Source organism: Chiloscyllium plagiosum, unplaced genomic scaffold, assembly GCF_037043375.1.
Source record: "Chiloscyllium plagiosum isolate Xiang-an unplaced genomic scaffold, Cpla_swu_hap1 HiC_scaffold_8, whole genome shotgun sequence".
Taxonomy (NCBI): domain Eukaryota; kingdom Metazoa; phylum Chordata; class Chondrichthyes; order Orectolobiformes; family Hemiscylliidae; genus Chiloscyllium; species Chiloscyllium plagiosum.
Window position 1 is genome coordinate 58,906,800 of NW_028270146.1, and position 13,237 is coordinate 58,920,036.

Below are 13,237 nucleotides of genomic sequence, written 5' to 3' on the forward strand. Positions count from 1 at the left end.
TTCTAGGCAATAAGAAAACTCTGGGAGTCCTTTCTTCTGCTGAAACTTCAATCATTTTCAAAAATTCTCATTTGGATTTCATTCTATTCCTTTTATAACTATTCTGCTATACAATTTTACAAAGTTGAAAGATGCTTAGTATTTGCAGTATATATGAATTGCATTCATCCCAAGATTGGTGCCAGACCTATATTGTTGATGGGGAGGAAGCTAAAATCCATTTAGCTTCACAACACGGTTATAAAACATTGTGCAAATCCTGCAGACGGTCTTCTGTCACAACACTTTTATCTATGTACATAAAAGTAGCTTGCAGCATGGCATTCTATAAGCTAAAATGTCCAGGAAGTGTGCACATTAAAGCTACTGTTTTAAGCATTTTCACGGCTTTTTTGTACAGAAGCCTGCATTTTAAAAGATACTTTGTCATGTTGAGAAGTTGTAAGTAGATTAGTAAATGAATTCTGGAGCATAACCTTGTTTTTTTTAACTCAACTGTACCTATTCAGTAATTATATTTAAATACATCAGTTTTGGTTGTTGTAATATGTGTTTTACATTAGTATCTGAGACAAATTAACATTTAACAAAAGTTAAACTTGCTTTTATGATTAAAAAGATAATCTTTCTTTTTCTCCCTCTTCTATCCCAAATCACCACTGCCATCATCAAAGCAGCAAAAGAAATCAATCATCTTCTAATGTAGTCAGATCTTCGGTATTTAACTAACGTGATTATTTCTTGAGCTTCAGGTGTATTCTTCCACAAGGGTTACTGGATAGTGTCTGTTGTGAAAAGGCTGATAGATATTTTCCCTAATCCAGGCAAGGAGGGTAATTATCAATCATAAAATGCCATGCCGCTGCCCCAACCAATTCAGTGTTGGACTGGCATAGAATAACAAATGGAAGTGAATTAATTAAGTGAGCTATTGACACAATAAATAAAAACGTTTAACGGAACATATTTTGATAAATTCATATGTTCAAGTTCCAACTGAACTAATTTTTTAAAATTATGTCAGGAGATCCAAGATCATTCATGCTGACTAAAAACTTCAGCAGAAAAAGAATGAATTTCGTGATTTGAGTGGAACATATATATGATTGCCAATTTTATGGAAGAACAATACTTGCATTTTGAATTAATTGACAAACTTTATAGACAAATGATTTAAATATGAACCTATTAATTTCCTTTTGTACAATGATACATCTTAAGTCTCTGGCTTTAGTAATTTTCACTGTCTTAAAATTTATAACCTAAATCTTCCCTATCATTAATGCAGTACAAAACTTGGAGTTGCAATTGACATGCATAAAATTGTGGTAATATATATCCTTTATTGAGATAAAACCATGAGGCCATTATATTGTCTGCAAACTATTTATATGCGTTCAAAATTAACTTTGAAATAAAACTATTCTCAGTGAGGCTGAAAAGTATTGCTGACCACAAGGTGAGACCTTGCATCAATGTCTTAAATCAATCCAAATGTCAATAATGTACTCATGATTTGGAGATGCCAGTGTTGGGCTGGGGTGTACAAAGTTAAAAATCACAACACCAGATTATAGTCCAACAGGTTTAATTGGAAGCACTAGCTTTTGGAGTGCAGCTCCTCCACAGCCACCTGATGAAGGAGTGGCGCTCTGAAAGCTAGTGCTTCCAATTAAACCTGCTGGACTCCAATTTGATATGGTGTGATTTTTAAGTCGATAATGTAAATTATTTCAACGATGAACTCCACCATTTCTAAACTATTTTAATTCCAAAAAGCAAAGAACTGCAGATGCTGAAAATCTGAAACAAAAACAGAAATAGCTGGTGAAACTCAGCAGGTTTGGCGGCATCTGTGGAGAGAAAGTAAAGTTAAAGTTTCAGGTCCCTTACAGCTCATTTTGCAAGAGGGAAAGGGCAAATAACTTCCACGCCACCTCTTCGTTCTCCATTATCAGTTGGCTTGATTGGTCTACCTTTCCATCATCATCCAGTCAAATCTTTCCTGTTTGAAGATGTTTAATTCTATCGGTTGACTTGACATAAAAGTTTCTCATGCATGAACTTTATCTTCCGTGTCTTGATGTTTGGTCCCCATATTACCCTGGCACGTCATTTCCAGTACAGAGTATACTGCATGCCGTGCTGCTTTCTGAATAAATACCTAATGTCCAGATCGAATTTTGTCAATATAAATATTTAATTATTTGCATCTTATTTGTACCCCTTTTCTAAGCCGCCAGTCAAGCTGTTCCTCTCTTCATAAAATTCTTAAATACTCAACCCTTTCCTAATCAAACCCAGTCAATGCTGTTACCATTTTTTTGTTTAATCCATGTTGTGCATATCCAACCTCTAAAAAAATTAGGACTAGCTCTGGTGGGATTACAGCTACATAAAACCATCCGAGAGCACACTTAACAAAAAAGCCTAAATGTGTACCTCTTGATGTAGCTTCTATGTGGGACCTTTCAATATGCAAAAGTTAATTCGCGTCCGATCGTACAATGGTATTATCCACAAAAAGTACAAATTCACAACAGCTCAACAACGTAAAATAAGATGTATTTGAAAAAGGAAGACAGTTAACAAAGATGTTGAAAAACAATTAACATTGTTCAGATTTCAGGGACCTTTTGGGATTACATCTTAAAAGCCAGCAAATCAGATTTGCAGCAACTGAAAGTGAAACTGATACTTCCTTTACGAAAGTTTGCAATACTATCCAATTCGAGCCATCGTCCAGTCAGTTTGTTGTATTATCAGGTTAGAATACATGAAGGAATGTTATCTGTTTTCACAAAGAGGACCGCAACTAAAAGAAAAGTTAAATGTTAGCTGAATTCTGAACCTTTTAACCTGGCTCAAGCCTGTTGCTCCCTGTTATGCAAATACCTTAAAATCCCCTTGTTTAGTTCAGTGGAAATAATTTTTTGAATGACAGGTTTACTTTGTGTGGATTCAATTGGTGATTAATCCCCCTTTGATCTAGGGTATTTTGCTAAACTACCAGTTACCTCTTCTGACAGAGTGCAACTGAGATTAGGGAGATCATTGGAATGCTATCAGGGTGTAGGTTTATTTTCCATAACCTCTAAGAGCAAGGGCGAGGAAAGCAATCTATTTGTAGGATTTGATGCTGTGCGGCGTTGTCAATGGAGTCAGGAAGCTGATTGTATTTATTTTAACACTGCAACTGTTTTTTTCACACAAACAAGGCAGATTTTTTGTTAACATTGCACATCCTTGTTGATTGGGCAGTTATGTCAACACTCAAACCAATTTGGTGAAGGGAATAATGTTCCGTGTTCATCTCAAACATAAAACTGTCAATGTATTCCTTTAGCCTCATCAAGAAGTGAGCAGATTTCCCCTTCAAATAGCTGTCGAGTTGATGTAAAAGTAGCATGGTGAAGATAAAGGTTTTAACGAGTTGAATAATCAAAGCCTAGATTGTAAAACGTGTTTCGTGCATGCATTCCCGTTATTTTCACTTGCAGTTTATGGAGAACGGCACAACTAACGCCATCCTTCATTCCACTGTCACAGACATTCAATAAGCATTGCCTTGTAAAACTTTTATTTAAAGAGATCTTGATTTCTCAATTCCAGTTTTAATTCTCAATTCCAATTCCAATTCCTTTTCCACATTAGAGGAACTGCAAATTTCTAGCTGAGATTTGTGTCATAAATGTGTGAATTGCCATTTTTGCTAACAGGCGGTTATAACATATTGAATGACGAGAAAATGTTTGAAATATTTAGCTCACTGGCAACATCCAACTCTGTTGAAATGATTTCTGAGAATTTGTACCTAAAAAACGATCAAAGATTTTTTTAAAATTTCAAATTATAACATTTTTAAATATACCTACAATGCTAAGATGTTTCTTTGTGTGATTAGCTTTGTTTGAATCAAAGAAGCAGCTGTAATGTTAAAATATGAACAAGCATTAATGCAACTTTAAAAAAAAGATAAATTTGAGAAACAATAAACCAATGGTAAATTGTCCCATTTCTTGTCAGATAGATTTTCCTAGTTTTTGTTGCACAAAGCATGTTCTGATAATGTATATGTATTATTGTATATATGAATTCTTTATCACAGCCAGACTCCAGGAAAGGCAATAAACACTGGCAAATGAAGCTTAAAGGACACTGACCTAGGTTATTTTTGTACACTTTCACGTTATTTATTATTATAGGGAGGCACTGGGAAGAGACATTTCCTAGTTCCCTGCACCATTCTTTTGCAAAAATAGATGATGGAATATTAAGCAGCTGGAAAGAGGAAAACACCTCAAGAAGGAAAATCATGATGTCCATACAATGCACATCATGGCAGTTCATAGTAACGTTAGCAAATTCAAGCACAGGCTGCATGGCTAAGAAAGCAAAACATAAAAAAATACAATTTTGCTGTTTAATTAATTTCTGCTGAAGTCATTTCCCACTTGTCACAGGACTGAATAATGACCTCTCATATTTTTCTTCACAGAATATACACAAGGCAATTTGTGTCCTGAACATTATCCAACTCACTCCATCTCTTGTACTGGAAGAGGCAACAGCTAAATCTAAATTTGAACAATTGCTCAGAAAGAAAGATAAATAAGCAGGAGGAGGGGAAAAGCTGATCATTCACAAGTTTTAGATGCTTGTTTATTCCTTCTGTGTGATGTCAAAGAATGAATAATTTGTTGGTATTTTTGAAAAGTTAATGTATTACATCAGATCATGACTGGTAAGAGAAGATTATAGCTGCTATTATTATGTACTGTAGATGTATAACATTTTAACAGCTGTGTTTAAAGGAATAACCATGTAAAAATGAGTTAATGAGTTAAAACATAAATTGCTGTGGTGAAGCATAGAGGTTAGATAACAATCTGATCTCATGTGAAGGCTTTTTTTTCCCTAATTTAGGTATGTTTAATTTATTACTTGGGGTGATTTGTGAATTTGTATTAACTTAAACACACACTACAGAAATTGAACCTTTATGTTACCAGTTACAATGACAAGAATTTGTGATGCAAGTAAAAGTTTATCAAATATATGTTTGGGTGGAAGCGATTATTTGCTATATGGAAGATGCCAAGTATGTAGGAATAACATTAGAATTATTTTTATAAAATCATTTTATTTGAACGACCTTGATTTGTATTCAATATTCAATGCCATTTATAATTATTCAAAGTGCTTGAATGTATCACATTAAAGAAAGTAAGTCTCCACTGTAGTTTAAAAGAATAACATTTATATAACACTTTTCAGATTCGTAAAATAACTCAAACTGCTTCAAAACCAATCCATTGATTTATTCCACTTTGTAGACAAACCTGAAGCAAGTTTTCTGAGCAGCAAAATCCTACACATATCAATGAGATAGATAGGTGGCCAGCTAATCTGATTTTGTAATTATCATGGAAGAATGAACGTTAGCAAGAGCACTAAGAGAATCTTTCTGCTTATGTTCAGACTATGTTGTTAGATCTTTTGCATCATTTCAATTCGATCTTAGTTTATACTCCAACTAAAGGAAAACACTTTAGATATTGCACCATTCCTTCAGCACAGCATTGACATACCAGATTTACGTGCTCAAGTTTGGAGTGGAGGTTAAGTCCATGATTTTCTGATTTAAATGTCACAGTGTAATCAAATAGTCAAGCTAATGCTGCACCTATTCAGAATAATCATTGCAGTGAAATAAAATAATTCTTCAGTTCCGTTCAAGATAGCAGCTTTGAAACATTTGTTTGTCCTTTCTGTTGTGATATAGTGCACTTTGCTCAGTTTACAGTTAAAATTAGGTACTTTCCCCAAGAAATATACTTTGCACTTTAGGCAGCATTTGCAACTGTTAACTCTGGAAAAGTTTCCTCAGTCAGAGGGCAGAATTGTACAAAGACATTGGATATAGTTTGTTAGTTTCTTAAATGACTCATCATGGGATTAGAATATCGGTGAATTACATCTTCAATATGTTACATTTGCAATTGAAATCACCAAACTTTTCAGTCTTCTGGTAACTTGTCGACAAATAAAACAAGGTAAGAATTTAGAATAAGAAATTCTTACATTTAAACAATGTTTCGTTTCGAGAAATAGAACTGAACTAACTGAATAAAGATATCACTTAACATTTATTCTAATGTAATCTTTACTCCGAGTAAAATGTCAAATAAAGTGATGGAGTAGATTTTAACAAAAGATATCACAATGGCAATAAATAGGCTAAACATTAGTATTGAAAAACAGCCTTCAGTTTTGTTCAAGAGCTTAATTAAGATGATTGGTGCTTGATCCCAACAGAGGCATTATTGTTCGCAACATCTTCTCACAAAATCATGTATTTTCTATTTATCTTTAACATAGTTTGCATCTGGCAATGTTACAATATTTGAGATTCTGAAGAGAAAAAAATGAAGAAGTGCAAAGAATTATGATGCATGTATAGTCATGATTTACTCCTGTGTTAACCTGTGATTGAATTCTAACAATTTAACAAAAGTTGCTCATAAAAAATACACTTGGAATTCTGTGAAGATCTCTCATAGGAAATCAGCCAAAACACACAGAAATGCAAAGCCTAATAAGACTCTCAGCAATTCTTGTATCAAACTAGCAATATGTGACATAAATAGTATGTAAAATTGGAGGTGTTTTAGAGTTATGTTTGTAAAGGCTAAATTAATATTCACATTTTAATAACTGCACGTGGTATCAAATCATCCAAAATGTTTGGTTAAAATATCATTTTGGACTAAAGTGTTCAAAATATTATTTTTGCTTCTATGTTCATGAACCAGCATTTTAAGGCTTCATTTGAAGAGTTTATTTCAGGAACAATTACATTTTGAGCTTTGAAAGGCAGTTCTGTAAATGATATTCCTTTTGTTTGACTGCAGTTTATCATTCCAAATAACACTGTTTCCCAAGTTGCATGCATCAATCCTTTCTTTCACTAAACATATAGGATTCAGTTTTCTTCCTTCACATTTTAATGTCTCCAGTTCCATGTTGTTTTTGAAATCCGCACACAAACCCATAGATTATGTCTCATTCTTGAGCTCTCAGATATCATGTACCAGGCCTTTCAGCAAATAAAGTCATCAAAATGACAGCAAGCCAAATTGAGAGCCAAAACTCTAAATCACAAAATTAGTTTCTGTTGCAAATAGCATTACAAAATTTGTAAAATTTTTGAAAATATTTAATGATATGTGATCTTTAAAAAAAAGTTAATATATAAATACAAATATGTCATCAAAACCCAAATTCAATTATTTTAATGTGAAACACATTATTGCCACATATAACCTTGATAGACAGTATTTGTGTTAGAGATCACTTGTCATATCCTGTCATGGGTGAAAACATTGTTTACCCTTTTTTAAACTTGGTTTCACAAGATTACTTCCTAATGGATGTGGTTACTTTGAATCTTATCAATTTCCATTTTATCACAACCACATAGAAATGGTGGCAGAGAGTCAGCACAGGTCATTTATAAGAGGTCTAACCTGACTAGATTTCATAATTTTTAAAAAGAAAGATGTACCTGGCCTCTCCAATGACTGAAATGTTTGCTGTTTGTTTCATTTATAATTAGAGCCAGATAATTGACAGTGAGTGACAACTAGTAGAATGCTGATGTATTACTGCATGTTTTTGTATATATTGAAATATGTCATTAAATCTTAAAAAGGGCCATTGTCACTTAAACATTCCAGCTTGAAAATCTTAGATTTCTGCAAGTTCCTGCCAATTATAGAATCATTACTGTCATACAGCATGAAAACGAACCCTTCGGTCTAACTCATCCATGCTGACCAGACATCCCAAAATGCCAAGGTTCCATTTGCCAGTATTCAGCCCATTTCCCTCTAAACCTTCCTGGTCTTAGAAGAGATACCTTTTAAATGTTGTAGTTGTTGCAAAGGTACTACACATAGGGAGAAGCCATTGGTAACTTTCACATGAATTAAATTGGTGTAGAGTTTCAAGACTTAATTTGAATTTTATCACAGAAATTATTCAAGACCATCCCAGTGGCAGATTTATATGGCCCCTCGTTTACAATTGTGCCTCTTTTAAATATCACTTGCAAACCCCACTTAACTATTTGTGGAATTGAATAGCAAATTGTCTTCTACTTTAAAAAACCCTTAAAAATGGCATACCGGGAGTGACAAATACTGTTAAATTCTGCATGGTTGCCAGTTTGCCATCTGTCCTCGATGGCAGAATTCTGCACCAGTCTTGTCTGTCCTCTAGTGGCACATTTATGGCACTGCAGCATGCAAATCTCAACTACAACTATTTACAGGAAGAATCTGCTTGTCACCACCTTTTGTTAAAATAAATACTTCCGTTTCAATGACATCGTGGAATAATGGCCTACACGAGTCAAGAATTTCTAGATTTTAAACCAAATATTTTTGATAACATAGGGCACTCAATAAATGGTCAGTGACTAAAATAATAGTCACTGCTATCCATACCACAGTTAAAGTGTCATTAAACCATGGCTATCACTTGTTATAGTATATAAATTAATATGAAACATAATCATGTACCTTGAAATAAACGGGGTTTATAGGTATGTTGCATCTCTTTTCAGTTTCTGTCACATCTTCTGGACCATTCCATCAAAGGTAGTTAAAAACCTGAGGAAAAACATCTATCATCATGTAATCAGTTGTAATCGCATTTGCTTTTCATACAGATTTGACTTCTGGTCCCTCTCCATGAAATTGCTATGGGAATCAGAGCTAATTTCCAAAATAACACTCCACTAAGCATTGCTATAAAGGTGTGCTATTCAGAAACAGACTTCTTTCCACTCCAAGTGTTTTAACCTTCCAATAATTCCTGACTCCAGTTGGGACTTGGTACCCTGACCACCAGTTGCCTCTCTCTCTCTACCTCATCCAAAGTGTTCAGAATGGTAGGCAGCTCTTGGCCATTAAAATGCTATAAATGTTGTAATTGTCAGATACTATTTTGCATACAGATATGGTGCAAGTCACTTTGGAGATAAATCCCATTTTGTTCTCATTCATATTTTAGCAGGTGGCATTGTACAACTACTGGCAACTGGAATTATAGATGATTTTTTCTTCCTGATCCTGGAACTAGACTAGAAAAGCCTTTGCCGGGTTTTAGTCATGATCCTTCAACTTAGTGCAGAGTGTAGATCAAACATGGGACCTGAGTCTGTATGGTTCAATGCAAAGCCTCTCAGTATATTGATTCAGCATGCCATCGCAATGCTAAATAATGTTTTATTTTTAGCTAACTTCTGTTTGAGGACCATTTAGATTTACATTTTTTAAAACTTTGCTTAAAGTTGGCATTACACCTTGTAATATATTGATATTGATGAATTTGCCTTAATTCCTGTTTCTTTTAAACACACCCTTGAAGGAGATGCTGTGTTGAACATAAATCATGATCTGGTGCTCATTATAAAAGCCAAAGGGGCAGGAGGTTGTTTGTATTGTGCTTGTTTTTTTAGATACACAAAGGCACAACATATGCAAACTTAGCAGTGAGTTGCCCCACACAGATTTAGTAGGGGATCACCTACCTGCTCTGGTTTCATCTTATTGTACTGCTATAAAGTGTCTACAGATGTTTTATACAAATATATGTTTGAACAGTGAAATAATAATGCAAATTGCTTTTTTCTGTTCTAAAAGCTTCAGCACCCACTGTGAATGCCAACTAAGATAACAGCTTAGAGACTGAGCTTAGATATAAAAATGTCCAAAGTGACCTCTGTGAATGCAACCTGCCATTTGACAGTAAAAGCAGAATATTATAGATGGCTGAAATGTGAAATAAAAACAGAAAATGCTGCAGATTTTCAGAAGATCCAGCAACACCTGTGGAGAAAGAAACAGGGTTAACCTTTTGAGTCCAATCCAAGTTCTGAAGAAGGGTCTCTGGACTCAAAACACTTCTCAAACATTTTTTGATTTTGTGACAGTTGATAAAGATACTGTCACAATTTAACACATTATGGTAGATAGCTGCTGACCCTCAATGAATCATGCCTTGTAAACAAAAGATTACTTTTATTTAAATCTCTTTAGAGTTTAACATTAAACATTAGTATTTTTAACACACTTTAACATTTAACATTAGTATTGTTTTTCTGGATTTCCAGATTGTCATGTTTCTTTCCCATCTGTAATGAAGTCTTATCTTTTCTAATGTTTACAATCCATTCAGATTGATAGGATCCAATGCCAGGTCCATGTTCTTTGATTGTTTGGAGATGGAGTTATCAATGGAGATGGAGTTATCATTATCAATGGAGTTATGCAGGATGAGAAAGTCTCTTTTCTGGTTGTCTTGGCTATCTAGGTGGTCCAGGCATAGATCTATATCTGATCACTGACGGTCAGAAGTGGCTCATGCAGTGGCCTAGATTATCAGGATCAGGCTACAGCTTGAGTTTACTCAGATTTCCAGATCTTGGATGCAAAAGTAAATAGCTAATAAAGATCTGAGCATTTATCCTGACAAAGTAGATGAGACAAGACAGACAAATATTTACGTTATAGACAAGCATTGATAGCTACAGTTATATTAGCTGCAGATTGAAACTTGTTAAAGACTGGAAATGCTTGAATGAAATCAAGTGGATTGGACAATGGCAATGGATATTTTCCTCAACCTAATTCTCTGAAATCTCATTACTAAAGGTATTCAGGCAAGTAGTACAGCACCATCATTTATTCTTTTGCTTTAGACCAAAGTCTCCATGAGTCATCAAGATGGCAACATTCTTTGACTTAAACAACACAAAAGAGCTTATACTCTATAAATTTCTATTCAATAGAATTAAGTGGTCTTGATTGAGAACATGAACTTTGCATTTAAAACTGCTTATAATAATCTTTTTATAGGTTACATTATTTACAGTTGTAATATTTAGTGGAAATATAGAATCTTGGATATATCTGTTAAGTCCTAGAAAGCCACCCAAATACTATGTTACAATCATTCTGATATGATGTGCAGGTGTCGGTGTTGTACTGAAGTGGACAAAGTTAAAAATCACACAACACCAGGTTATAGTCCAACAGATTTATTTGGAAGAAGCAGTGCCTCGAAAGCTAGTGCTTTCAAGTAAATCTGTTGGACTATAACCTGGTATTGTGTGATTTTTAACATCATTCAGATAGTAGTGCATTTAAAAAAAATCAGCAGTTATTGACTGGAACATTGTATTAAAAATAACAACTGGCTATAATTACTCACTGAATTAAACATCACAGGAGTTTCTAGAGTCTGCATTTGCACAGTTAAATATGAAAATCAAGAAATTGTGCCCAATTTGCCCTGCTCCTCCATAATATTCAACAGTGGAAACTCTTGGTCAGATTTGGCATTCAATATAAGGGAGGGCATCTGGTTGTGATGCTTACCAACTAGACAAACATTGCACTTACCAGTAAATGTTACGGCTTGTCTATTCAGGTAAAAGAAAAGTTTCACCTCCTGGCACTAAAAATTTACAATTAAAAACAGATAATCTAATTCCTTAATTATTAATACCTTTAAAATTAAATTTCTTAACATTTTTCTTCCTATTTAATTTCTCTAAGTCCCACCTTCCTTTCATCTACATTGTTCCATATTCTGAACGTGATTTGACAGAGAATATTTAATCCAATCTCATACTACTTGGTTTGGAACTTGCACCTCTGAGATTTCTTCACTCTATTTGAAGAACCTATTATTTCTTGAACTGTTTAGCCAGATTCCAGACAGTGCTGTGCTTAAAAATTTCTCTGGTAACTGTAAATTGCAACTCAAAATTCCGTGAAAGGTTTTTGGGTAGCTGTAAGAATGATAAATGGCAAGCTGTGTTCCTTCACTGCTGATCACAAAGTCCAGACCATTTATTTTCAAAATAATTACACCCATTGTCATTGTAACTAATCCTGAGGCAATTCTTAATACTAAGCCGCAGCTTTGCACAGAAGGGCATGTTGTCAAATATTTACAGTTTAAGGAGAGAAGGCATTAGCTTAATTTTCTTGAGCAGTCTTGGGTTGATTTTATCAATTGTTACCTGCAGGTGAGACCTTTAACATCACCCGCAATTACTTAGAGTCATAGAGCCATTGAGAACTACAGCATGGAAACAGACCCTTTAGTCCAACTCGTCCATGCTGACCAGATATCCTAACCTAATCTAGTCCCATTTGCCAGCACTTGGTCCATATTCCTCTAAACCTTTCCTATTCGTCTACCCATCCAGATGCCTTTTAAATGCTGCAATTGTACCAGCCTCCACCACTTCCTCTGGCAGCTCATTCCATACATGCACCACCCTTTGCATGAAAAAGTTGCCTCTTAGGTCCTTTTTATATCTTTCTCCTCTCACCCTAAACCTATGCCCTCTAGTTCTGGACTCCCCCGGCCCAGGGAAAAGACCTTGTCTATTTATCCTATCCATGCCCTTCATGATTTTATAAACCTCTATAAGGTCACCCCTCAGCCTCCGACGCTCTAGGGAAAACAGACCCAGCCTATTCAGCCTCTCCCTACAGCTCAAGTCCTCCAACCCTGGCAACATCCTTGTAAAGCTTTTCTGAATTCTTTCAAGTGTCACAACATCCTTCTGATAGGAAGGAGACCAGAATTGCATGCAATAGTCCAAAAGTGGCCAAACCAATGCTCTATACAGCCGCAACATGACCTCCCAATTCGTGTACTCAATACTCTGACCAATAAAGGAGAGCATACCAAACGCCTTCTTCACTATTCTGTCTACCTACAACTCTACTTTCAAGGAACTATGAACCTGCACTCCAAAGTCTCTTGTTTCAGCAACAATCCCCAGGACCTTACCATTAAGTGTGTACATTCTGCTCTGATTTGCTTTTCCAAAATGCAGCACCTCGCATTTATCTAAATTAAACTCCATCTGCCATGTCTCAGCCCATTGGCCTGTCTGATCAAGATTTCATTGTACTCAGAGATAACCTTCTTCACTGTCCACTACACCTCCAATTTTGGTATCATCTGCAAACTTACTAACTATATCTCCTATGTTCACATCCAAATCATTTACATAAATGACGAAAAGCAGTGGACCCAGGACCGATCCTTGTGGCGCACCACTGGTCCCAGGTCTCCAGTCTGAAAAACAACCCTCCACCACAACCCTCTGTTTACTATCTTTGAGCCAGTTCTGTATCCAAATGGC